This window comes from Diceros bicornis, chromosome X (genome assembly GCF_020826845.1).
Source record: "Diceros bicornis minor isolate mBicDic1 chromosome X, mDicBic1.mat.cur, whole genome shotgun sequence".
In the NCBI taxonomy this organism is placed as follows: Eukaryota; Metazoa; Chordata; class Mammalia; order Perissodactyla; family Rhinocerotidae; genus Diceros; species Diceros bicornis.
Window position 1 is genome coordinate 67,433,302 of NC_080781.1, and position 25,756 is coordinate 67,459,057.

At 39.3% G+C, this 25,756-nt stretch overlaps 1 long non-coding RNA gene across 20 annotated transcripts in view; it reads right to left on the reverse strand.

Moving 5' to 3' along the window:
• Window positions 1-21,488, reverse strand: part of LOC131401145 (uncharacterized) — a 75,758-nt gene extending 54,270 nt beyond the window's left edge. For 12 of the 20 annotated variants that reach the window (XR_009217564.1, XR_009217560.1, XR_009217558.1 and 9 more), the window contains exons 1-4: window positions 21,319-21,488; window positions 11,070-11,210; window positions 10,461-10,882; window positions 9,460-9,560 (exon numbers count right to left, since the gene is read on the reverse strand). This is a non-coding gene — a long non-coding RNA (uncharacterized LOC131401145). Of the gene's footprint in view, window positions 1-9,442; window positions 9,561-10,460; window positions 10,883-11,069; window positions 11,211-20,369; window positions 20,663-21,318 lie in introns of those variants that run through there. The other 8 variants (XR_009217567.1, XR_009217566.1, XR_009217561.1 and 5 more) reach the window with 8 other exon arrangements.
• Between the last annotated feature and the right edge of the window lie 4,268 nt (window positions 21,489-25,756).

The following is a 25,756-nucleotide window of genomic DNA, read 5'->3' on the forward strand; positions in this document are numbered from 1 at the left end:
CTACCCAAGTGCTGTGTCACTGCATGAGTCAAAAAGTGACTCCCCAGCAGAGGTGAGTTAAGCCACTGAAATTCTTGTACTGAGGAATAAAGTTTGTGAAATGCAAAAAGAATGAGGCCCATAGCAGAGACAGTTGAACCTTCAAGGACAGAGTCGGGAAACATGACATACAGCCAAGGACATTAGAGCAATAAGCAAGGTTTAGCAATGAGTGATAGAAAATTCATGAGGAAACAATACAAACAAAGCTAGGAGGTAAACTAAAGCTTGAGAAGACAATGAGGAAGACAAAAAAGCAGAGACAAGGAGGAACTAAAACATGTGATATACTACACGATGTTTACAGTTAATAATACTGTATTGAATACTGAAAATTTGCTAAGAGAGTAGATTTCTGGTGCTCTCAACATACAAAAATGGTAACTAGGTGAGAAGATAAGTTAATTAGTTTGACATCTGACTATAGTAATTATTTCACTATGTATATCAAATTATCATGTTGTATACCTTAAATATATACAATTTTTATTAAAAAAAAGCATTAAAGGTGGCATACTGGATGAATGATACAAGCCCTGTTGCCAACATTCCCAGACCTGTCTTGGAACCATTTCCAATCCTCAAACCATTTTCCTCAGAGAGGAAACAGAATTTTAATTTCTTTACTTTTTGTCTTCATTCAAATACAGAATTTTCTTTATTTGGACCCTTATGAGATCCTTGTCTACCTTAGCGGCTCGCCATGCATAGCCGTGAGTGGTCCAAACAGCCTGGTTGGCCCAAGAGAAATCCGTTTCCTGAAAATAAAAGCCTGCAATACCAGAAATTGCTAATAGGATTTCATTCACAACTGAAGCTCACCAAGAATGCGAGTTTTCTGAAATTGGTTAGGGTGTCACAGTAGGGAATAAGGAAGTGAGAATCCCCCCACATATTAGAATAGAATGATAATAACCACTAGTAGTCCATGACAAAGCTGCTAATTAGGCATTTAAAGCCATCAAAGATGATGCTGTAAGGGATCTGGCAACTGTTGCAATAGAGGAACTTCAAAGTTTCTCTGTTAATGGCCAGGTAGTAAATATTTTAGACTTTGTAGGCCATATGGTCTCTGTCACAACTACTCTACTCTACCACTGTAGCATAAAAGCAGCCATAGACAATACATAAATGAATGTGTGGCTGTGTTCCGATAAAATTGAAATCTGAATTTTGTATAATTTTCATGTCATGAAATATTAGTCTCCTTTTGATTTTTTTAACCATTAAAAAATGTAAACACCATTCTTCACACATAGGCTGTCAAAAACAAGCGGTGGCCACATCTGGCCCATGGGCCAGTTTTTTGATTTTTGATATACGGAAGTGGAAGGCTGCATCAAAGATGGTCATGAAACTTCTTTTTAATTTGAAGATGTTATATTTAACATACCCAAGGATATTCTGATGACTGTGTTAACTTTCTGTTTAATGGACTATTCTTGTTCTATTTTTTTTTACCATCTTAACCATTTTTAAGTGTACAGTTCAGTAGTATTAAGTATATTCACATTGTTGAGCAACCAATCTCCAGAACTTTTTCATCTTGCAAAACTGAAACTCTATATCCATTAAACAACAACTCCCCATTTTCCCTCCCCCCAGCCCCTGGCAACCACCATGTTTTTAAGAAACACTGTGTGGGCCAAAGGAGACCTGTCTACAGGAGGGATCTAGTCCAGAGGATGCCAGTTTGCTCACAATGTTTCACTCAGTGTCTTGTAAAGTTGTTTAATTCACAGTAAGAAATATAATTACATTGGACCAAAGATACACATACATAGACATAGCTGGAACAAAAATTTCACAAAGTTCTTACCCTTTGCCAGATGGACTCTAGTATTTTCTTATTTTACTTACATTCTTTCTTAATCTATTCTTTCCTAATCTATTCTATTCTAATCTATACAATTCCATTCAAAACTGTGAAGTAGTTTTAAACATTACCCAAGGGAAACTGCCAACCTCCAGGCTGATTTGAAAGGGTAGTGCTACACATCCATGTTTCGTACCACATGGGAAAAAGGTAACTACAAATAAGCCAAAATTATGAAGAAGTAGAAGCTATGAGGTTATAAAAGCATTTATAAACACACTGTGTTGGCCTCTGGCATTTAAAAAAAATTTAAGCTAACAGTTCAAAATCAGGCTCCTTGTAGAGAGCTGGAAATCCCATCAATATTGGGTCACATTTCCACTGGGCAACAATCAGGAAGAGCGACAGAGTAACAGCCTTCTCTTTTGGGTGAAAGGTGCATGTTCCAGTGGACCACAATCCCAAGCACTCCCTACTATACCCTCTTAGAAGCATCAGCTGCTCTTTACCATCACATTTGCACTCTTGTTTTTATTTTAAGAGTAGAGAAACATCTCTTTTCCAATGTATCTAGCAAAAGTAGATACACAAAAGAAAAGCTAAAAAAAAAAAAAAAGACCCACCAAAGCAGTATTTCAACAAAAAGGACAAAAATAAGTATCAGAACCATCTTACACATTTACCCCATCTGGACCCTCCAGGCATTTCCAATTGCAACCCCTGAAATAAAGGACAGAGAAGCCAGCTGTTAATGGATACATCAGAAGCTAGAAGAGAGGAAGCAGAGTAAAAGAAGCGTAATAATCATATTAATTGCAGAATACGAGTATGAAGACCCGCAAACTACTGCTGTTTTATATAAATATCTAATTAAACTGTGATAAGTCAGGCCTAGTAAACTTGTGTTCTCAGGAATTAGAATTGGGCTATCAAAAGTAATCATAGTTAGCAAAGGGAATTGAAGCTGAAAGAATACACAGCAAGCCAACACAATGAGAGGTGTGGCCATGAGGGCCACAATTGTGCAAGCAAACTTATGACAAAGATGAAGCCCTAAGTAAGCAGAACCTATGAATAAGCTAAAAATATGAGGTGTGGAGAAAAAGATAAAACAAAGTGGATAGGCAAGCCAATAGGTAATGTGAGAAATAAGACACAAAAGATAAGCAGAAAGACAGAGTAGCTCAGTTACATAAATAGCACAATCCTAATACGAAGATCCACAAACTCCTGCTGCTGAGTTTCCTAGAGTTCCTAGACCCAGGTCCCATCCCTAAGGGGCATAAACCATATTAAAGTACCCCTATATTTGGAATTTCATGTGATCCCGGTCACCATTATCTCCCACTAGTGATCAGCTAATAACATGTCATTACCTCACCAGAGAATTTGTTTCTAGCAATCAGAAGTGCCTAACCAATAGAAGCAGAACAGCCCCTCAGGAGGAATGCAATTTAGGGAACTGGCTACAATCTGTGGAGAATTCCCTTTGTTTTAAAGATGTTATGCAAACCAGCTTGTGATATCATGGAATTTAGATTTTACACCCATTAGAAGGTGACACTTTGAGAGACTTGGCAGATGCTGCAATAAAGCAGCTTTAGAGAGCTAAACCAAAAAGAATAAGGTAGACACGTCATGATATTGCCCATGTCCAAAATCCTTCTAAAGGAAACTACTACAAACAAGCTTGGATAAGACAGCATTCTTGGGACCAACTATCCCTCCTCCAAATCCAAGGCTGGTCTGACCAAGGAGTAAGGATCAAACCCCGAGGACAAACAGACTGGTCAACAGCCTACGACTTATGGTGACATGAAAGCTGTCCCCAAACAAGGATGAGGTGAGAAAATTAGATTCAATTTACAATTGAGGAAAAACAGAGGAACAGAAACTCAGTAGCTGGAATGACTGGAAACACAATGAAAGAACGTACCACAGCCTATGCAAGAATCATGAAGGATTTCAGTAAAATCAATTTGTAAGTAAGCACAGGAATCAGAAGCTAAAAATAAGCAGAAACTATCTATCAGCAATAGGATAAAGAATAGAGGATGAGGAAGCCACTTAGCAGCAGAAAGAGACTTGAGGATATAAGGAAAGTAGGGATGTGCTGTTATTTGTGAGAGACACTTCCAAACACGGTCAGGTATGATATTTCTGGATGTCTCATGACTGGGCTGCCTTCTAGATTTAGAGCAATTAAATGATTCTGGATATACCTGTGATAGCTGAGTTGTGTTAGTCTGAAGCACTTTGAGATTATACAAAAGGAAAGGAAAACATTTCCACATAGCAATAAATAGGCGAAAATGTCCTAGACCAGCCAAATAGCAACTGCTACCTCTATAGTCTCAGGAAACTTAACCCACAGGCAATCAGATTCTCAGTTTATTGACAACTGGGCAGCATGGAGAACAAGAGCTGAAGCAGATGGTCTGCAGAGAGAAAGATGAGATGGAATGAAGACCACGCCTACAGAGGTTGCAAAAGCTCAAGTTGAGAAATAAGCTGAATCACATTAATGATACTACAACAGAGTCGAGTTCTGCAAACTTCTTAAACTGATCCAAATGAGCTCATTTCTTACAATTAAATTTAGATTGCAAGGAACAGACCATCAAAAGGAATGTAACTATTTGGAAGTGATTATATTGAAGCAACAAGATAGAAAGCCAAGCAAATCACTTTCACATCCCAGAACATGATACTAATGAAATGTAAAGCATCCAGTCTGATTATCACCTGTGCTCTCAGAAACTTAAAACTGTGAAATATGAACAGAAATAGGTAATCAGTAGCAGAGACTGGAGGTGAAAAAGTGCTCTACGAGGTTATAAGGGGAGATGAGAGGCATGAACATGAGGAAGCCCACTATGACTAAGCAGAAACTATGAGAGCAGAAGTTATAAGAGTAAAACGTCACAGAGCAGGTGTTGGCGAACTATAGCCCATAGGCCAAATCTAGCCACCACCTTTTCTTTTTTAATAAATACAGTTTTGTTGGAACACAGTCACATTCGTTCATTTATGTATTGTCTATGGCTGCCTTCATGCTACAATGGTAGAAACCACATATGGCCCACAAAGCCTAAAATATTTACTATCAGGCCCTTTACAGAAAAGTTTGCTAACCCCTGTCATAGAGGATGGCATAGGCCAGTGGTAGCAAAACTGAGAAGACACACACAGAAACAGGGGCAGAGAGAATATTTAAGTCATGTCAAAAACAGAGCACTGGAGAAAAGACTCTGAAACTCCTTCTGCTGAGATCCCCACGAGTACCCTTACTATAACCCCCTAAACCCTGAATGTGCTGAACATTTAGAAAAATTAGTTACATACCACACACCGAAGAGATCCCCAATGGAAAAGATTAGTATTTAAAAGTAAATAAATAAATTATGAACTACAAGAAAATATATTTATCTTCATCGTGAAATGCAAGTGGAGAACAAACCATAAAGAAAAAGATATTTGAGCTACATAAAAATTAACAATTTCCATGCCAAATTGGGGAAAATACCTGCAACATATGGTAGATTAAAAATCAGTGTGAAAAAGAAACTCAAAAATAAGGCCCAAGAAAGATTTTTAACTGTTCTATCCCATTTAGGAATTAAAGAAATAAAAACTAAAACAGCAAGGGAGACCACTTTTCACCTTTGCAATTGCCAGATTTTTAAAAATCATAATATAGTGTATTGGTGATGATATGAAAAAATGGACATTCTCATGCACTATAGGGATTGTACATTTAATCCAACTTTAGGAAACAAACATGGATATGTGCAAAGATTTATCTGCAGGAATGTCCACATTAACATTATTTACACAAAATTAAAACAGCAGTAATTGAACATGGGTCTCAACATCAGATACAAATTAAATTTTTACATTCACGCAGTGGTATATTATGTGCCAATTTAAAAGAGATATTATTAAAGCATATTTAAGGGCATGGGACACGTTTGAGATCTACTAAATATGAAAGATCAGGCAAAAAGATTTCATTAACGACCCTAACTTCAACAACTGATGAAGACTGCCACCCCAACCCAAAACTCACTCTTGAATATAGAAACAAAATAGTAAAAAAATCAAATAAAATAGAAAATAAAATTTAAAATAGCAAATTTAGCAAACCTAATTCAAAATCCTTGAACAGTAAGAAATTTTCTTCTAGAAATGCAAAGTAGGTTCATTATTAGGAAAGCCGTTAAATATAAACAAATACAACAAAAAGCTCAAAGAAAAATATTTATTTTCATGTTCAACTATCACTTACTTGATTGAGATACCTGTTCCTTTGTCCAGAAAACATTTTGAGCTACCAATGGAAGGATTAATTCCCCCTAATCCTGAAAGCCAAATTTAGGCTTTGACATAGCAAATTACCAAAACCACAGCCCCTACCTTGACTTAAGAGAGTGATTATATCCAAAGTAACCTCTGTATTAGATTCACTTACAGGCATGGGTAGAGGACATATGCTGGTGAAGAAGGTAAACACTAGAGCTGATAATGTAAGAACAAATAACATAAATATAAAGACAAAGTCACTTCTAAGCCATACAAAGAAAGACCAATGGCAAAGAAGAGGATCTTCTAAAGGATGGTAATAACGTGGCCCACAAAGATTCTACCACTCTGCCAAGAACTCAAGCCAATATGATTAAGTCACGCACATAATGCAGAGATCACAAGACACTTTCCGGTGCTGATTCAAGTATAGCTGTGTTGTTATTGTATTACACGCATCGTGAGTAAAAATCACCCTGAATGTTTGCTTTAAGTATCTTCTCAAGTCTTTTTGTTCTAAAGTCTTCGTGTATGTATACTGAAGAACAGGGATGGCATGCTATGGCCCATGGGCTGAACCAGGCTGCTACATGTTTTTATAAATGAAGTTTTACTGGAACATGGTCCTGCCCATTTGATTCCATATTGACTATGGCTGCTTTCATACTACACAGCGGGAAGATGTATTAAAATTAGGGTAAAGTCATAATAAGGAAACACGAGCTGTAATTTTTTGGATAGTTGAGAATGGCTAAATTTTAAAATGGTTGTCTCTGAAAAGGAAAAAAATGGGGGAACCATATAGGATAAATGAGTAACTGCAATGAGGCATATAAAACATAGTTCTTTCTGTATATATAACCCAATTTGTGAATGTGCTTTCCTAGTGAGGTTAATTTGAATGGCAAGAAATTCAGAGGCAAACTGACTACTATGAGATTCCATACTTTCTAAGATCAGCTGTAAACCCAAGTCCCACAGAAAAGAGAATGGATTGGGGGTCGTGAGGATTTGTAGACATAGTATATTTAACTTACGCCAGGAGTTAGCAAACTTTCTGTGAAGGGCAGATGGTAATGCTTTAGGCTCTGTGGACCATATGATCCCTGTAGAAACTACTCAACTCTACTACAGCACGAAAGGCAGCCATGGACAATAGTGAATGAGCATGACTGTGTTTCAACAACACTTTATTTACAAAAACAGGCAGCTGGCACGTGGGCTATACTTTGCCAACCCCTAGTCTATGGTAACTATCTGGACATTACCTTACCAGCAACAAAATTTACAAAAGTATTTATTGATAGATATTCTTGTTGTTTTCCACTTGATATGAACAGGAAGTAATTTTATCAGTATTGTCTGCTAGCAGAATGTAATGCTTATGCGGAATTCCAGTCAGGACATGCTGATCTGTACAGCAGGCTGCTCTAGCCCCGGATGCACCTGGCACTGGAATTAACATTCTGCAAGCAATGGGATTTTTAGTTGTAACTCTGACTCTTGTGATTCCTTTTTGTTTGGTGTAGAATAAAGTATAACCTCATAGACGTTGTCCAATATAAACATCACGCAGGAGGGTGGGCATAATAATAAAAGGCAAGAAGACAAAGATAAATAAACAAATGGTGAATGGCTGTGTGGGAGAGGAATAAATATTAGTCCACCCAAAGTAGTCAGCTCTAAAAGTCAGAGGGACCTACACATCCTTCACACCATCTTTCTAGCGCATCTGAATCTTCCTTTGAGAATGAACCCTTCACATGTGCTCCTATGTCTCGGCAGAAGACAGTAACGAGGACCCCATGAGGAAGCAGGAAGTCCCAAGGACTAACAATGTGCTCGCCACATTCTACTGCTTCGGGTATACTGAGGTAGTTAAGATCTTTGGAGTGTGACACACACAGCTCCACCACTGGCTCCCCGTGTTACACTGGTGACATCAACTCTCTGATCCTCAGTTTTATTATCTGTAAAGTAGGAACAAATCCTACTTGTCAGAGTTATTGTTAAGTTAAAATGAGATAATATGTGGAAAGCACTTGCTTAGAACATAAAAGACACTTATAACTGATAAGGGCTACTATTAATATTACATGACTTAAGAAAGGAAACTTTCAAAAGTTGTGTGTAGGTGCTAGATGACTAGCCTAAAAAGAAAGAAAAAGAGAAAACCACAGACCTGCTGTCACAAAAGGAAAGGAGGATGGATAACGGGGATAGGAAAGTTCTAGGGAAAGAACCGCGGTTCAGACAGCAAAAGCCAGCTTTATACAACCCATTTTGGCCCATATAGAGAAAGAGACAGGAGGACTTTTTTTAACAGCATCTTAACATTCGTATCCTTGTATGTGAGCAATGTCATTTTAAAATAAGGTGTGGTGGCAGACACAGAATGCAGGGATTCCCTTTGTATCCATGACTATTCCAGGCTTCTCCTTAGGGAAAAGCCAACTTTTCTATCATTCAGGTTCCCTGTGCAGGCTAATCTACCTAATTCTGCCCGTAGGAATTATCCAAACATTCCAGAGCCTATACAAGGAACATTATGCTATGAAGGCACCATCTCAAGACTATCCTCATGGGAAAAGGCAACCTTTATTACTTCCATGAAAAATGGCAGATACCAAGGAATGATCTGGCCCTCAGGTATTAACTCTGGATGGAGGCACTACTAGCTTAAGGTAGAGATGGCCTCTGCAGAGATCTCCCAAGAGTATCCATTTTATAGATGCTGCCTAGTTTAATTATGAACCATTTCAGTGCTCCCTAAAGCCTATTAGGGGGCTGATCCCTGAGGAGCCAAAAATCAATGCCAGTCCACTTGGTTTAAGAGGAGTACAATCTAGAAGACCATGCTGCCTCTGAAATTACTAATCCAAAGTGCCATATTCTTGGCTGCCACCAAAACAATGAGCCTCTGCTATTTCCTGGCTTTTGACAGGATGTATGCAGCTCTACGGTCTGATTAAAAAAAACTCTCAACAAGTCTGGTTTGAAAGAACAGACTTTCCCTTTAAGGGAAGTGTAATTAGTGTCATGTCGACATTATTTGTGACATGCAGCTTATGCCACCTAGTTCACCTGGGAACCATTTCAGTTCTTCTGTTCCTCTGCAGGGGTGATGACAGACTGAGTAAGCATATAATCTATGCCAACTGTTTTGAGAAGGATGTATTATAGAATAAACTGCAGGCTTTAAAAGTATTGGCCTCTGGAAATAACATTTCTAAGAGCCTCCCTGACAGGAGTCAGGGCAGAGTCACCCTTTCCTACCCTACTTACCTTAATCACTGTGTTACCTTAATCACTGAAAGGACTCCCTCTTCTGCTGCATGTTCACTCACGTGGAAGATCCGGTGGACTCTAAAATGCTTTTAAAAGATATCTTTCACAATTCAGCCTAGTGAGGGGTTACAAAAAGGAAAAAGATTGCTTTCATCATCTCTGACTCTCCCATTTTCAGCTTGGTCAGCCTCCACTGCACTGAGAGACAGTGGCAGGTATTAAAGGAGAGAATGGGAAGTTGGGAGAAAAACACAAGGTGTTGCTTAGTCTAACCCAACCATTTTTAATGCAATTTTTCACGCCATAATGGAAAAACTTTTTTTTTTAAATAATTTTATTTATTTATTTATTTTTCCCTCAAAGCCCCAGTAGATAGTTGTATGTTGTAGTTGCACATCCTTCTAGTTGCTGTATGTGGGACGCGGCCTCAGCATGGCCGGAGAAGCAGTGCGTCGGAGCGCGCCCGGGATGCGAACCCGGGCCGCCAGCAGCGCAGCACGCGCACTTAACCGCTAAGCCATGGGGCCGGCCCCGGAAAAACTTTTGATATAACATTTATGATACATTATGCATTTACTGGTTATTTATTCCTTTGTCTACTCTCACAAGAATGAAAGTTCCATGATGGCAGAACTTTATTTTCTTTTTTTTTTTTTGTGAGGAAGATTAGCCCTGAGCTAACATCTGTTGCCAATCCTCCTCTTGTTGCTGAGGAAGACTGGCCCTGAGCTAACATCCATGCCCATCTTCCTCATGTGGGACGCCGCCACAGCATGACTTGACAAGTGGTGCATTGGTGCGAGCCCAGGATCCGAACCCAGGGTCGCCGCAGCAGAGCGTGCGCACTTAACCGCTACGCCACTGGGCTGGCCCAGAACTTTCTTAATATCTAGAACAATCTCTAGCACTTAGTAAGCACTTACTGTCTGTTGAAGGAAGCGGGAAAGTACTGCATCACAACCATCTCTTCTCTACTACCAACTGGGGAACTCCACCCAAACCAGTGTCAACTTACCAAGGCTTCCCAGCTGCCTCAGAAGGACATCCATGGCAATAGTGATTCATTCTGGCTCGCTAGTGAACCCACCAGGCAGGAAGCCTCAACATAGGAGACAGGTAGTCTTAGTGTTGCTCTTGACCAATGACAAGGTTTCTGCCTGCCTAGGAATGTGCATTATTAACAAGCATCCCAGGTGATTTTATGCTTAATAAAATTTTACACCATGGAAATTTCCTTCATCAGGGGAGCACAATCTCAGAGGCTATTATAAAAATCTTTTGGCATGGAATAAAAATATTTCTGTCTCACACGGCACCCTTGGGCTTAGATGGAATCTAGAGGAAGCACTGGTAGAAGACACAGTACTGGCTTGGATTCAAATCCATTTTCTACACCAACTAGCTATAATCTTGGGCAAGATATCCAATTCACCCCACCTGCAAAAATGGGAGAATGGGGAAAGGAGAGGTTAGGCTCGTTACTGTCTAGTGTTGTCTGAATATTTTAAGACCTGTTTTCATATAATGGGAAAACATCAAGTAATTGCCTAGTGCCTATTAAGACTACCTCCCCTGCTCCTTCCCACTAACTGGGCCAACCCCACCAAACCCACTGACCACTTACCAAAACTTCACAATGGTTTGATAACCACGTGCAGAATGCTGATTTGAGCCTCTTCCAATTCTCTAGTAGCCTCACTGGACCAGGCAGGGCTCAATATACCTCTTCACCACTGGCATGATTTCTGATTGTGTTTGGTGTCACCTGTAGGATAGGGAAAAGGAAGAAGAAACAAATTTAAGACAGAACAGTCGAGGTTTGAGATCTAGCTTTAATTTTAGTTTTACCACCTTAGTCAAGCCATCCAGCCCATACCATGGACCTCAGATTTCACTCTTGCTAAGCATTAGCATCACAATTATGTTCTTTATCTGGCAAAGGCTGTTGCAATGCCTTCGATTATTATTTAATAAGGATTCTTGCCTCCATTTTAAATGAGATAACTTGGGTACAGGCACACCAAGTAACTATACCAAAATGTTAGAACTCCTATGTAAACTCTGATGCTGATCTTTCCAGCTGCCTGCAAGTCCTTCTCCTCTTTAGATCTCAATATCCTATCTTTGAATGGGGGTAAACTCCATCTCTTAGGGGTCCTTCTATGTCTGGCAGTTATGACCCTCTGTTCCGTACTCCTGACTAAAAGAGCCCCCTAAAAGTGAATGAAACCTCCATCTAGTCATCAGATGGCATCTCGTTCACACTGATGAGGAAAAGTAACAAAATCCTGGGCTCTGGACCAAGGTCTGTCATTTACAGTCTCAACTTCCACCAGGAATCACCTTACTCATATGTGAAAAGGAATTGAACATATCTGTTCATCAGCTGGCTGGGTTACCAAAAGGATCACAGGAGCTAGGTAGGCCCTTGGCTAGCCTCCTACCTCCAAGACTCAGCCACGAGGAGGAACGGGGCTCTGAGACCTGAGACCCACACAGGACAAGTCAAAGAGCCCCAAGGTCCTTTCTTTTTAAGGAAGCATCGTATTGCCTCTAAGTTTCCCAATCCCTAGCTGCTTAGCATGAAAAGCAACTCAGAAATCTGGCAATTCAGCAATGGCCCAAAGCCCAGGCTATTAATTATTGTCATTAGGTGCCAGCAACACCAGCTACTGTAACTAGGTTTCCTATTACTCACTGAGATGCAGGCAACCCTCAACCCTAGGAAGACCCAAGGAGCAGTTTCTCAGGGCTCATTTTTAACTGTTTCACTCATTACCAGCAAAAAAGTTTGTCTTATAATACACTGGTGATCATGAGACCCAAGCAGAAAGCTCTCCCACCATAGGCAGGGAATATTCGTGCTGCCAAGTGTGTGTGTGGGGGGGGGGGAGGAAGCAGGAGACTTGATGGATTTGAGCCATCTCTTTATTGGATAAAGTAAAGCAGCCATTACTAGAGCAAGATCTGCACATCTACAAGCAGCTGCTGCCACTAGCAATTATTTAGCCTAGAGGGACAAGGGTGGGAAAGGAATGTGTGCAGGGCCTAATTAGGAAATAAATGCTAAGTATAAACCCTGATATGTCACATGTCTGCACTAAAGAGCCAAGAATAGAGCAGTTGGTAGTTAATGCCTTTCTCTGAAGATGGAGCTCTATTTCCACCACTCCCTTCTTCCACCCCACTCAGCTCTTTTCCAAACTAAACTGCTCCAGTTTCCAGCCCCCTCACCACCCAATTTATTCCCCTTCTGTTCAGGTCAACAAATTTCAAAATGGAAATAGTTTCAATGTTCGCCTAACTTTGAAAGTCATAAATGCACACTGTGGAAAAAATTCCAGAAATACATTAAGGATAGAAAGTAAAAACCACAGAATCCCAGAGAGTTTAACACTTGGGGTATGTTCTTCCAACTACTTCCATGTACATGTACAAACATGAATTTTTATTTTACAAAAATTGGATGAAACCATACTACTGCTCTGTAGCCTTTTTTTCAACTAATATACTGGGTACATCTTTCCAAGTCAAATATTCATCTATAAGACTTTTTATTTTAATGCCTATGTTGTACATGAATATAACAAAATTTATCCAAATTCCTATTTATGAATAGCTAAGTTTTTCCATTTTTTACTGCTATGCACATTTTGGTCCTTCCCAAGCCTAAATCTTTTAGAATATCCTTAAAATATTTATTTAGAATTTATTTAGAATAGTTAGAATTTATTTAGAATATTTGGGGGTATATCCCTAGATATGAAATTGCTGGGTCAAAGGACATGCAATATTTATTCTGCCAATATATACTGCCAGACTGCCCCTAAAAAGGATTGCATCAAAATTGGATATATCCCACTAACACTAGTATAACATTTTTTAATCTTTGCCTATGTGACAGGTGTTAAATGTAACAATGCATTTTTTATGAATACAAACATTCATTACTAAGAGAATTACAAAGATGAGTAATATACAGCCTCTGCCCTTGAGCTTAAATGAAGGGAGATATATACAAACAGGTAACATTTACCATTATCATATTCATGATAAAGATAAACAAGATTTCAGTTCGTGGTGCTTCCTAATTGACTCTGCGGCTAGTGCTAAAAGAAAAGATCCAAGAGATTATTATTAGACAGTAGTCCAAATTAAAAATCCATTTGCTAAAATTCCAAGGACTTGTGCTAATGCTGAATATCACCTCAGTGGCATTTCAATGTGACTTTGTGTTTCTCCTTCAAGTCTTAAAGGAAAGAACCAAGTGGAAGCCACTCAGAAAACCATCTGCACCCCAAGCCAGTGAAGTGAATGAAGTGTAGGACAGTATATTATTGGAAGGATTCACTGACACTGGACTTGGACTTCCTTCTTTCCTTCTTCTACTATTTACTACGGTGAGCTACAGACATTTTCTCTCAGAAACAAAATGGCTTCTCTCCCTGGAACTCTCATTCCCAGGCAGATCTGCTTATACATAGTTAGGCTGCAGTGGCAACCATGCCAACTTGGAAAATACAGATAAGAATCAAAAGAAACTATCTTTCAGCACCATGATGGGTCAGATACAGATGAGATCAAAATGAATGACAATACAAATATTTTAAAAACCTATCCAACAAAGATGGATGAATATGCAATAAAGCAAATATAGCAAAATGTTCATTGTACCATCTAGGTGGTGGGTATATGGGTTTTCACTGCACAATTCTTTCAACTTTTCTGTATGCATGTTTGAAAATTTTCATAATAAAATGCTGGGGAAAATCCAGAAAGCAGCTTGAAAAATAACATTGTAAGGCCTTTCCCTCCATTCTACTCCTAGAATGAGAATATCCAATATTCTCTCCATTTTGTTTCTTCAGATCTAGCTTTCTTGCATCGGACTTGGAGCTCTCCAACTTTTTAATGAAGTGAAATGAATCACAATATACTCACAGGCAGGTTACCAAGATAATGTGGTAGATCAGGGAGGGTAGGAGGAAGACCCTAAACTCTTGCAAGTCCAGGATTGCTACCTGTAAAAGTCTGAATAAGTGACAATTTCAGAAACCCCATTTCTTCTAAACATTTGCCTCCGTCTACCTTTCTGCCTTATCTCATATTAATTCCTTATTTTCCATACTCTCACTGCAAAGAGCTGTGCAGGAAAGAGGGAGGCAAGGGATAAGGCACCAAGGCATGATATGTCCACATGCTTCAAGATAGGATATAACAAAAGGAATTTCTAGAGTTGAAGCTTGAAACTTGATATTGAAGGACACAGTATAACTGACTGACTGCAAGACCCTGGGGAAGGCCTTATAATCCATCTCCTAGTTTGAAGTGTGTCTTAGCGGGCCCATCAGTAAAATAGGAAAAAGACTTGTCATAAGCAATAATGAACGAGGTAAATAAATGAGTTTCTGAGATGCTAAAAGTATCTCTGGCAAGTGGAGAGGGGAACAAAACCATCACTGTTGAGTGATGATCCAAGACAGGGTAGGCAATCTTCTTCTGTAAAGGGCCAGGCTTTGTGGGCCACCACGTCTCTGATGTGGCTACTCAACTCTGCCATTGCAAAGAGGCCACAGACAAACCATCAACAAATGAGCATGGCTGTGTTCCAACAGAACTTTATTTGCAAAACCAGGAGGTCCATGGGCTGTATTTGCACATCCCTGATCTAGAATGTGAACCCTACCTAGGAATACCATTTGGAGGATGACCTGAGGAGGAATGAAAAGGGGATGAGTCTACATACAGGAACCATTTAGCAAACAGTGGGCAGTGAGGATGAGGCTCCTGATCTGGCAGCTATCACCCAGGTCCCACCAAGGAAGAGACTGTCAGCAGTAGCAACAGTAGCAACATCTGTAAACACCAAGGACTGAAATCCAAACACAAAAATAGCATTATCTCAGGAGAAACTCTTGAGAAGATATATATAAAACTAGAAAGAAATACCAAATTTCTGACCGCATACATTTTGAAGAAATAGTTGACAGTCCAGAGCCTGTGAAGATCACGTTAGCAGGCACACAATAAATGTTTGTTGATGAGTCATTCATTTATTCATCCAATAAACATTTACTGAGGCCTACTAATATGCCAGGCTGGGCTCTGGAGATGCAGACACTGTCCCTGCCCTCAAGGAGCTCACAGTCTAACTGATAACATAGGAGACAGGCATATACACAGACAATTACAATACAACCTGATAAGTGCTGTAACACTTATCAGGTTGTATTATAATGGCCGATGTAAAATTTCTTTCCAGGGGGTGCTGCTCCAGGCTGCTGCTGGCTGTAACATCAAGCTCTCTTGGAGGAACAAACTGGAGAAATCAAAGGTTAAATACTTTTAGGCTATTTCAAATATCTAGGCTCTCCCTAACTCCTGATCATAGATGGCTTGGGGAACTAGACATTGGCATGATGTAAAATGGGACTCTCACGCTTAAGATAAGCACAGACCTCCAGTAAAGGACCATCTCAACCACCTTCTCTACAATACAAGCTTTGTTGTTGTTTCACTTTGTTTTGTTTATTATGCATCGGTCAACTTCCCCACGACACACATAAGCCTGGTTTAACATCTGCAACTAACTAGCAAAATACTGAAAAATGGGAGCTTACAGCTAACTGGATTAACCCAGTGTTACTGGATAGCAAAAAGCAGTAACAGCTCACTTGCTGCCTCTAAATCCAATAATCTCTACCCTTCACTGAAAAAATTAAAATTAGAATGTTATTAAATATAAAAGAGATAGTATATAGCTCATAGGTGGAAATAATAACTTAGAAAGGTTTACTTAATAAATACAATTAAACGAATTCTCTGAATCACAAATAACCAGACCCAGTTTCAGGAAACCAGAATAAGACACCCCATCCTCCACAAGACCTTTAAGAATATCTAATATACATCACCTATATATTATAAATAAGAAAAATGAAACAGAGAGGCTAGCACACTCTTCCTACCCCCTTTTCAAATTTCAGTGAGTGAAACAGAGAGGCTAGCACACTCTTCCTACCCCCTTTTCAAATTTCAGTGAGTAATACAGTAAGAGATTCCCTGAGAGATTATTAATGTTAACTAGTCATTTGGTTTAAGTGGTTTATACAAAGATAGGACGAAATTTTTCTGTCCCATACCATTCTTGGTAAGGCCTAGCTTTTTGGGTTTTTTTATTTTTATTTTTTTGGCTGAGGAATATTTGCCCTGATCTAACATCTGTTGAGAATCTTCCTCTTTTTTGCTGAGGAAGATTCACCCTGAGCTAACATCCGTTTCCAGTCTTCCTCTATTTTGTATGTGAGCAGCTGTCACAGCATGGCCACTGAGACGAGTGGTATAGGTCCACGCCCGGGAACCAAACCCGCGTGGCCAAAGTGGAGCACACTGAACTTGAACTACTAGGTCACTGGAACCGGCCCAGGCCTAGGTTTTTAATGGCTCTTTTGTCCCTGCACTAGCAAATTGAACTGATGACATCAATAAACTGTTGCCATTTATACTGAGATCCCTGTCTTGGGACCCACAGTCCCTGAGGCCATTATTTTATATGTTTAACATACGTTTTTCTCCCTAAAGTCATTTCATTGCTCTTACCTAGACTGTTCCATTCTGCCAATTGTCAGCCCACACTCACAATGCCTTCTCAGGTATTGCAGTTTGTTCCTATTAGCATTTTACATCGCCAAAGAGCTTAGTGTTATCTATAAATGTGGACATTACACTGTGTCCATATCCTCCCCCAGATCACTCATATTCAAAATGAGATCAGTCCCTGAATGGATGAGGGAGAGGGGACTACTGTTTTGTGTCTTGTCAAGGTTGGTTTCTTATTAGGGACAAAATGTTGCCATGTCTTCTCCCCATACCCATAGCAAGGGAGCACCACTGCTGTGCAGCACTCAAGAGTGCAGAAATAGAAGTATAATGATGTACACCTGAAATTTTTACAATGTTGTAAACCAATGTTACTGCAATAAACAAAAAATTTTTTAAAAAAGGCTATCTATTTAAAGGACAGACAAATGTTATCTCAAAATGGCTACCAAGAATCATGTATTCCACACAGCAGATGTCTTTGGAATCATGAACATTTCTTCAAACTCAATGGCAACAAATATACACCAGGAGTGTATGTGCAGTAAATGATATTTGTCATTTGCCACAAATAACAAGGGGTAATAGATCCCTAGAGCACAAAATACAGAGCTCTTAGAAATAGATAACATTCGGACTCAAATTGAATAGGTCACAAAAGGAAATAAAAGCTAACAATTAACATCTGAGAGTTCAGCGTCACTAATAATCAGAGAAATGTCTCAAAAAAACAAAGATACCGTTCTTTTACATATAAGGTTAGGAAAAAAAAAATTAACTACCTAAATGACTGGGTACAAAAACTGACAATTTGGGGGGATGCTATTATGGCAAGTCTTTATAATGTTCAAACTTTTTGATGAATAATTCCAATTCTGGAACTCTAGTCTATAAAGAAATAACTCAAAATAGACAATCAATAAAACTAAATGAAAAGACATTCATTACAGAATTTAAAATTATGAAAAATTTTAAATACTTCCATAAAATACTTTCCACAACAAAATATCACGAAATCATTAAATGACAATTATAAAGAATGTTTAACATGGAAAAAAATGCATGTTATAATGTTAAACACAAAACACAATATAAAATAGTACAAATATATATGATCAACTGTACAAAAATACAGAGAGAATGAAAAGAAGTGACACATTTATTAACACTGGTTATCTCTGGGTGGTGAAACTATGGATCTTTTTTCCCCCATACTTGATGGTTTTCCTCAGACAAAGCAACAATGAATATTTACCAAATTTCTAGATTGAGGGAACTATTCAAACTGAAACAATGGAAGAAAAATCACAAAACAGAAGACAGATTTGACCACGATTTCAAATCTCTAATTAACCAAAAATTTAAAAACAAAAATTAAAAGGCAAACAATAACTTGGAGTATATATTTATAACAATACAGAAATCTGAGTAATAGCCTTTATTTACAAAACACATTCAAATAGATAATAATAAACGTTAAACTAAAACTCCAACAGATATGTCAGTATAAGACATGAACTAACATCACATGAAAGAAAATATAACTGTTAAGAAACATATGGAAAAAAGAATCCAAACCAATAACCAAAGAAATGCAAAATTAAAATAATACTATTTTTTATCCACAAAATAATTTTTTTAAATAAACACTACTCAATGTTTGTGTGAGTAAAAATTGGTACAACCTTTTTGGGAAGAAATTTGGCAATACACATTGAGTGTTAAAAAATGTTCATACCCTTTGACGTAGTAATTCCACTTCAACAAATTACCAAATAATAAACCTAACCAAATAATAAAAGAAATCCATGTATTTTCAGTCTTTTATTATAAGAAAAAAAAGCAATAACCTTTCCTTTACTATTGGACATTTGTATTATTAACACACCAAAATATTAACAATGGGTAAGAAAAAAATCTCTGCTGCAGCAAATGACCGGTTGTCTGAAAGCGTTACACCAGATCTCAAATCAGGCAAAACAAGAAGGGTGTGTCCAGCGTGCTGCAGTCGGCCATTTTAAACCCTCTGCAGAACAAAAAGCACAGAAGACAAGAGTAACAGCAGATAAGGATGGCCACCCTACTAGGCTCCAAATCAACAATTCTTTACTTTTTGTCTTCCACATATGTAACCCCCGTACAATGCACTGAGTAAAAAACAGCAAACAGATCTCCTTTCCTAAACAGCATAGGTAAGTTACAAACAAAATTTGAAATCATAAAAGAAGGGTCCTTTAAATTTGCCCCCTCATTTTAGGGGATAAAGCCTAATACTTAAAAGCAGAGGATTCTGGAGCCATACTACCTGGATAAAAATCCAGTTTCAGCCATTCGACTGGATGTAAAGCCTTGGACAAATTATTTAATCTGTGTCCCTCAAATTTCTCTTTGTAAAAGATGAATAATGGTACTGCTATTTCATAAGACTGTCGAGAGTACTAAATGAGTTAAGGCATGTGTAAAAGCACATAGACCTGGCACATAGTTTAAGTGCTATAGACCGTTTAAGTATAATTACTATTATAGATAGGGAAATAGGCCCGGAGAAGGAAAAGGACTAGCATGAGATCACAGCTAGGATTACTGGAAAACACCTGTCTCCTCAATTTTGAATCCTGTGCCCTTTCTACATATCTAAGTGCGAAATTATTAGTTTCAGCGATTAACAATAGATCTTCACTGACAGCCATGACAGTACGGCTGCCTAAAAAAAAAAAAAAATCTTCCCCCTAGACTAAACCGTGCTCAAAGTTCTACAGAAAAAAATAATTTAGAGGAACGGGTGTGGGCTCAGGTCACCTTCATACCACCATTACCATTTGTCCAAATCCTAGATTTAAAGCAAAGTGTAACAAGCATGTGGAAACAGCCAAATCCTCACCCCTGTATTCTCAAGGGGAGAAAATCAAGGGCTTCTGACCAATATAACAGTAGATTCTCACAATACTGCAACCACTGTGTTCTGCTGCTCTGATGGGATGAGACAACGTGTCCAGAGCCAAGTACAGCGGCCGAAGATCTGCAAGTCCAACAGAGAGCCCTCCAAATGTCTACTGCCCGAATGTGGCCTGTCTCGAAGTGCTCTCGTTTGACGAATTTCCTACACACAGCCAGCTGCCGCAACCTTTTATAGAGTCATCATCGCCTCTGCATTTTTAAACCCACATTATCAATAGGCTAGTAAGATTCTGGGTTAATTTCTGGTGGATTTGGCCACAGCCTAGGACAACTCCAACTCAGGCTGATTCCTTCACCCAGCTAGAAAGGTAGATCTGCTTCTCTGCAGGCCCTCCTAGCCCAAGACGGCCAAGCAAACACAACTTACCTCCCCCCTCGCCATTTTGCAATCTTAATTACACGTACACTGCACGCCTCCCCTCTCCGACATTCCGTCTGCAATACGCATGCGCGCCTCTCCCCCTCCTACCGTTAAAGCCAACCGTCACAATGTTGTCTCCAATACGCATGCGCACCTTCACTCTCCCTCCCAACCGCTGACGCCAACTACTTACTAGCAACTTGGCCTTCTTAAGTACGCTTTAGATCCCCTCTCTGCCCCAGGCCTTGCGCGTGCATACCTCCCCCTCACGTCAGGCCTTCTCAAATATACCTGCGCTCTGCCGCGCCGCGCCAGCCACTCAAACGCACATGCGCACTGCGCCTGTCCTCCCCTATTCTCTGCCCTCCCACCTCCGTTTTTTATGTATACATGCCTGATGACATCTGGACGTATTTCTCGCCACCGTTGTGCCCCAGTGCTCAAGGAGAGCCAGGCTTCCCTAATGGGGGTAGGTGTGATAATCTAGGGAAGTGGAGTACGAGAAAGACGGCATTGCAGGTGATCGGAGCCGATGCCAAATCTAGATGGAATCCGCCCCGACCCCCAGGGAGGGGCTAGAGTACCCTCGGACTCCGTAATAAGACCCTCCACCCTAAACAAAGGCAAAGAAAGCTCTCATAATCGGATGAGCCTGGTCCTATGGCCCCGCCCTTTAAATACACCTTCTGCTACATATGAAGAACTCCAAAATTGTTAAACAGGGAACGTTTGGGGAAAGACCGACGCTCAGGTGCCTCAACCTTGGTTAGAGGAAAGGAGTCTGTATTCCTTTCACAATGAGAAGTAAATGCTCAACATCCTTTTGAAGGTCTGAGGCCCATACTGTCCCCCATTTTTTCCTCTCGTGAACCGGGAAAACACACAAATTAAGGATCTCCCTGGCCCGAGTTCCCTCCGCCGCCCTCCATGTTCTTCCCCTACGTCGTTCCTTTACCTTCTGGCTAAATCAACTGTCGTAGCATGAATTCTTAGCGCCGGCCGTCCCAAGACAGGGTGGAGGCACAGAGTTCGCGGCGCCAGGGTGGCAGCAGCAGGCTAAGGTGGCAACGGACAGAGGATCAGCCGTGCCTGCACTTGCAGCGCTGACGCCAGTCAAGGACTGCCTCTCCGGGATCTCTGCAGTATGCTTCCGGCGCATGCGCTAAGCACGCCCTCTTCTCTCCGCCAGCACCCACCCCCGCCTTTCTAAAGCTAACTCTCCGGCGTTCTTCACCTATTCCCCAGTGACCAGGTCCCTAACCCATCCTGCTTCTTCCTCCTTTCCTCCCCTTGGTCACACCGACCTCCACCACCACCCCTCCCTCAGCCCATCCTTCCTTCGTCAGTCCCTCTCCCATTCATCTTAGTCCACCATTTCGTTGCCAAGTCTTCCTGTTGACTGCCTTTATTCGCTCTCTTATCCTAGTGGCCTACCCTTCCATTCTTGTCCTTCCCTGCCGGTCTGCAGCCCTACTGGGTTCCTACTCCTCTCCTTGTGTGCCTGATGTTGCCAATTGTAAAAAAAAAAAAACTGCAAAAAATGTTGTAAAAAAGGTGTTATATCCACATAACGTTCTCCAAAGCAGTTCTCAAGCTGGGCCCAACCAGCTAGTGTTGGGCAAACAAAACGCTTGACTGATGAACACACTGAGAAGACCCAGAGATGGAGCCAAAAGACCCCTTGCACAGAGCAAAAAGGGCAAGAGTGTTCAATCAGTTTGGGGGCAAGAAGCAGTATGCAATGCCTTTTTCCTTCTCTTCACAATCCTGGTATTGTCCAGACGTTAAAAATATTCTTCAGTGTCCTTTACTGCTAAATACAAGGCTTGTTCCTGTCTTCTGTGAGAAATTCACATATTAATTTTAAGAGAGTAGCATCATTTATTCAACAGGCTCTGAAATAGTTTCCTCTTCAGATGTGAGGAGAGAATAGAAAATAATATTTTGTTTCTCTTTATGATGTTTTACTTTGGTGGCTGGTTCTTCTTGCTTTCTAAGAAAGCCAGTTTGGAAATATCAAAAACCAAGACCCACAAATCCATAAATCCTGAGACCCATAAAATGTGTACATCATCATCTTCTCTAATTAACTTGTTAAGAATGTGATATTAACATTATTGAGAGAAATAATGGAAGTTTGTGTTTTTTACATAATATGCACAAAAAGGTTATACAACAATATGCAAAATGCGGAATGAAAAAAAGAGGTAACTAGAAATGACTAAAGTTATAGTAGTACAAAGACCCTCCTTCCTAAATTAAAAGAATCATTTATTATTGTACAAAAGTTAAAATAAAAGAAAATTTTCCCAGAATTCTACAACACTACTATAACAAATGTTTTCATTTCTTTGTGTTCTCTTTTTTGTTATAAGAGTTTTATTGAGATATAATTCACATGTCATACAATTACTAACTTAAAATGTACAATGCAATGGATTTTAGTATATTCAGAGTTGTACAGCCATCACCACAATTTTAGAATTTTTCATCACCCCAAAAAGAAATTTGCTCATTAGCATATCTTTGTGTTCTTTCAATTTTTGTTTAAATATGTAATGTTTTAACATCAACATTTTTATAGATGTAATAATGTGTTGTTTTAACTATTTTTCCAGATTCCCAATTATCATCTTTATCATTTTTAATAAATAGACAGTGTTCCATTTTTTTTAAGTATTGTAAAATTGAAGTTGGCACATGGTGATTCTCACAGATGGAGTTACTTGCTCTTTCCACTTCTCTTCCTTTTGACAAAACTTACCTAATCTACTATGGTCCCATCTGAAGAGAAATTCAAGAAAGAGGTACAGCTTGTAAATCTTGAACCCTATAAAATACTTAGGGTCCTGCACCTACCTATTTGTCTGAACTTCCCTGTTCATAAGCAGTTCCTCAGGAAGGGTAAAAGAGAAATTCGGGGACCTCTACTGTATCTACCCATCTTAAGCTAACATTCCGAGGCTCTATTTCTGTTTTCCCCACCTATACATTTTTTAGAAGAATGACACTCTTTTAGAGGATGTGATGGTTAATTTTATATGCCAACTTGGCTAGGCCATGGTTCCCAGATATATGGTCAAATATTATTCTGGATGTTTCTGTGAGGGTGTTTTTGCATGAGATTAACATTTAAATTGTTGGACTTTCAGTAAAGCAGATTGCCCTCCATAGTGTGGGTGGGCTTCATCCATCAGCTGAAGGCCTGAATAGGGCAAAAGACTAACCTCCCCCGAGCAAGAGAGAACTGCAACATCTGCTTTTCCCTGGGTCCTTAGCCTGATTGCCTTTGGACTTGATCTATAGCACTGGCTCTTCCTTGGGTCTCCAGCCCGCTAGCCTACTCTGCAGATTTTCGACTTCCTAGCCTCCATAATCATGTGAACTAATTCCTTAAAATAAATCCATAAATCCATATAGATATCTCATGCTGGTTCTGTTTCTCTGAAGAACCCTAACACAGAAGATTTCCTGAAACCTGTGAATACCCTGAATTGAGGTTGGGGTGCAGGAAGGAGAAGTAATCAAGAAAACTCTATCAGTCCCTTGCATACAGCTTTGCCTTGCCAAATTGTACACTGACTAAATCTGACATGAGATTGGCCTTAACTCTGCAAAACTACCATTATAAGGATGTAAAAATAACTGAGGAAATAAGAAGTACCTTTGTCTTCTTAGAGTCCAATAATTTTTCCATGATAGTACCAGTCTACTTTGGCACAAGGAGAAATGGTCTGTTCTTTGTGACTTTGGGGAATGAGGCAATGGGAAAAGCAGAGACTGGCAAGATGCTACAGTAACAAACTCATGTTAATCAAGGCCTTGATTTCATTGCTAAAGCTTAGTTTGAATATGTGAATAAGATGACTAAGAGACCAAGAAACCGGATTGATCTGATTATTGACTCCCAGATAAATTATGCAGAGAAAGACCTCTTGCAACAAAATCCAGACTGGAGGAAAAAAAATGAGATACACTAGGGCCTAGAATTGATCCATTCTTGTATATGGGCAATAAAGATATCTGGTTATAAAGCAAACAAGTGTCATTTAAGATGACGTGTGTTTTTAACAGGGTCATAATTATAATTTGGGGGATGTTTGTATCAATCAGGGCTCATTGTAAGGAGCAGGAAACCCATCTGGATTTTAGATGTAGGAAGATATTTAATACAGAAAATTGGATGCTTACAAACTACTTGAAAGGAAAAGAGGAACAGGTTCTAGGCTGAGTCTCAAGGAATAACTCCCAGAAGAATATAGAACTGACAAACCAGAGTTGCTAGTAACTATGTGGCTGCAACTGGATCCATGAATTCAAGAACACACCTCAAGAGCTGTGATCCAGGAAACTGAAAGCCGAAATGAAAAACCACTGCTGCTGCTATCACCACCATAGCTGATTATTGGCATACAAAGCTGGTGAATGAACACCAAAATGTTATTTTATTTATGTGGCAAGTCTGCACAACTCACTTGCCAACAAGAACAGACAAAATGTGGCTGAAAGATGTCACATTTGCCTTCCAAATCTTGAGGAAGTGATTCTAATTGATGGACCCTATTTTGCCTCCAGAACTATGGCTGCAAGGGAGTATAGAAAGTGGACTTATTGACTTTCCAACTTCTCAAACAAGAAAGAGACTTAAATGAAGATTGAATGGGCCAATCCACTGATCTTGGGAAGATTACCTCCTCTCTTGGGCCTAACAGCGTCTATCTAGTAATTATTGGAGAGAAAGATTTTAAGCAAGGGAGTGATGTGATAGACTGCATTTTAGAAAAATCACTTAGTCAAGAGTTGATGTATGGCTGCTTTAGAGTATTAGTGGGATGGAAAGAAATATAACACTTCTGAGAAATATTTAAAGGGTTAAAGCATTTTATAATGATAAAAGGTTTGATTCATCAAGAAACCATAACAACAGTTTTATAACTGTTAATATATATATAACATATATGCACCTAAAAAAAGAACCCCAAAATACATGGGAAAAACTGACAAAATTGAATAGATAAATGGATAATCCAACAATAATAGTTGGAGACTTGTATGTTCCACTCTCAATAATGGATGCTACAAGTAAACAGAAAATCAGCAATGATATAGAAAACTAGAACAACAGTATCAACCAATTGATCTAATTGATATCTATAGAATACTCTAACCAATAGCAGCAGAATAAACATTCTTCTCAAGCACTCATGGAACATTTTCCAAGATAGACCATATACTAGGCCATAAAATAAGTCTCAATAAATGTAAAATGATTAAAATTATATAAAATATGTCCTCTGATCACAATGGAATGAAATTACAAATTAATAACAGAAGGAAATTTGGGAAATTCACACATACGTGGAAATTGAACATTACACTCCTGAATAACCAGT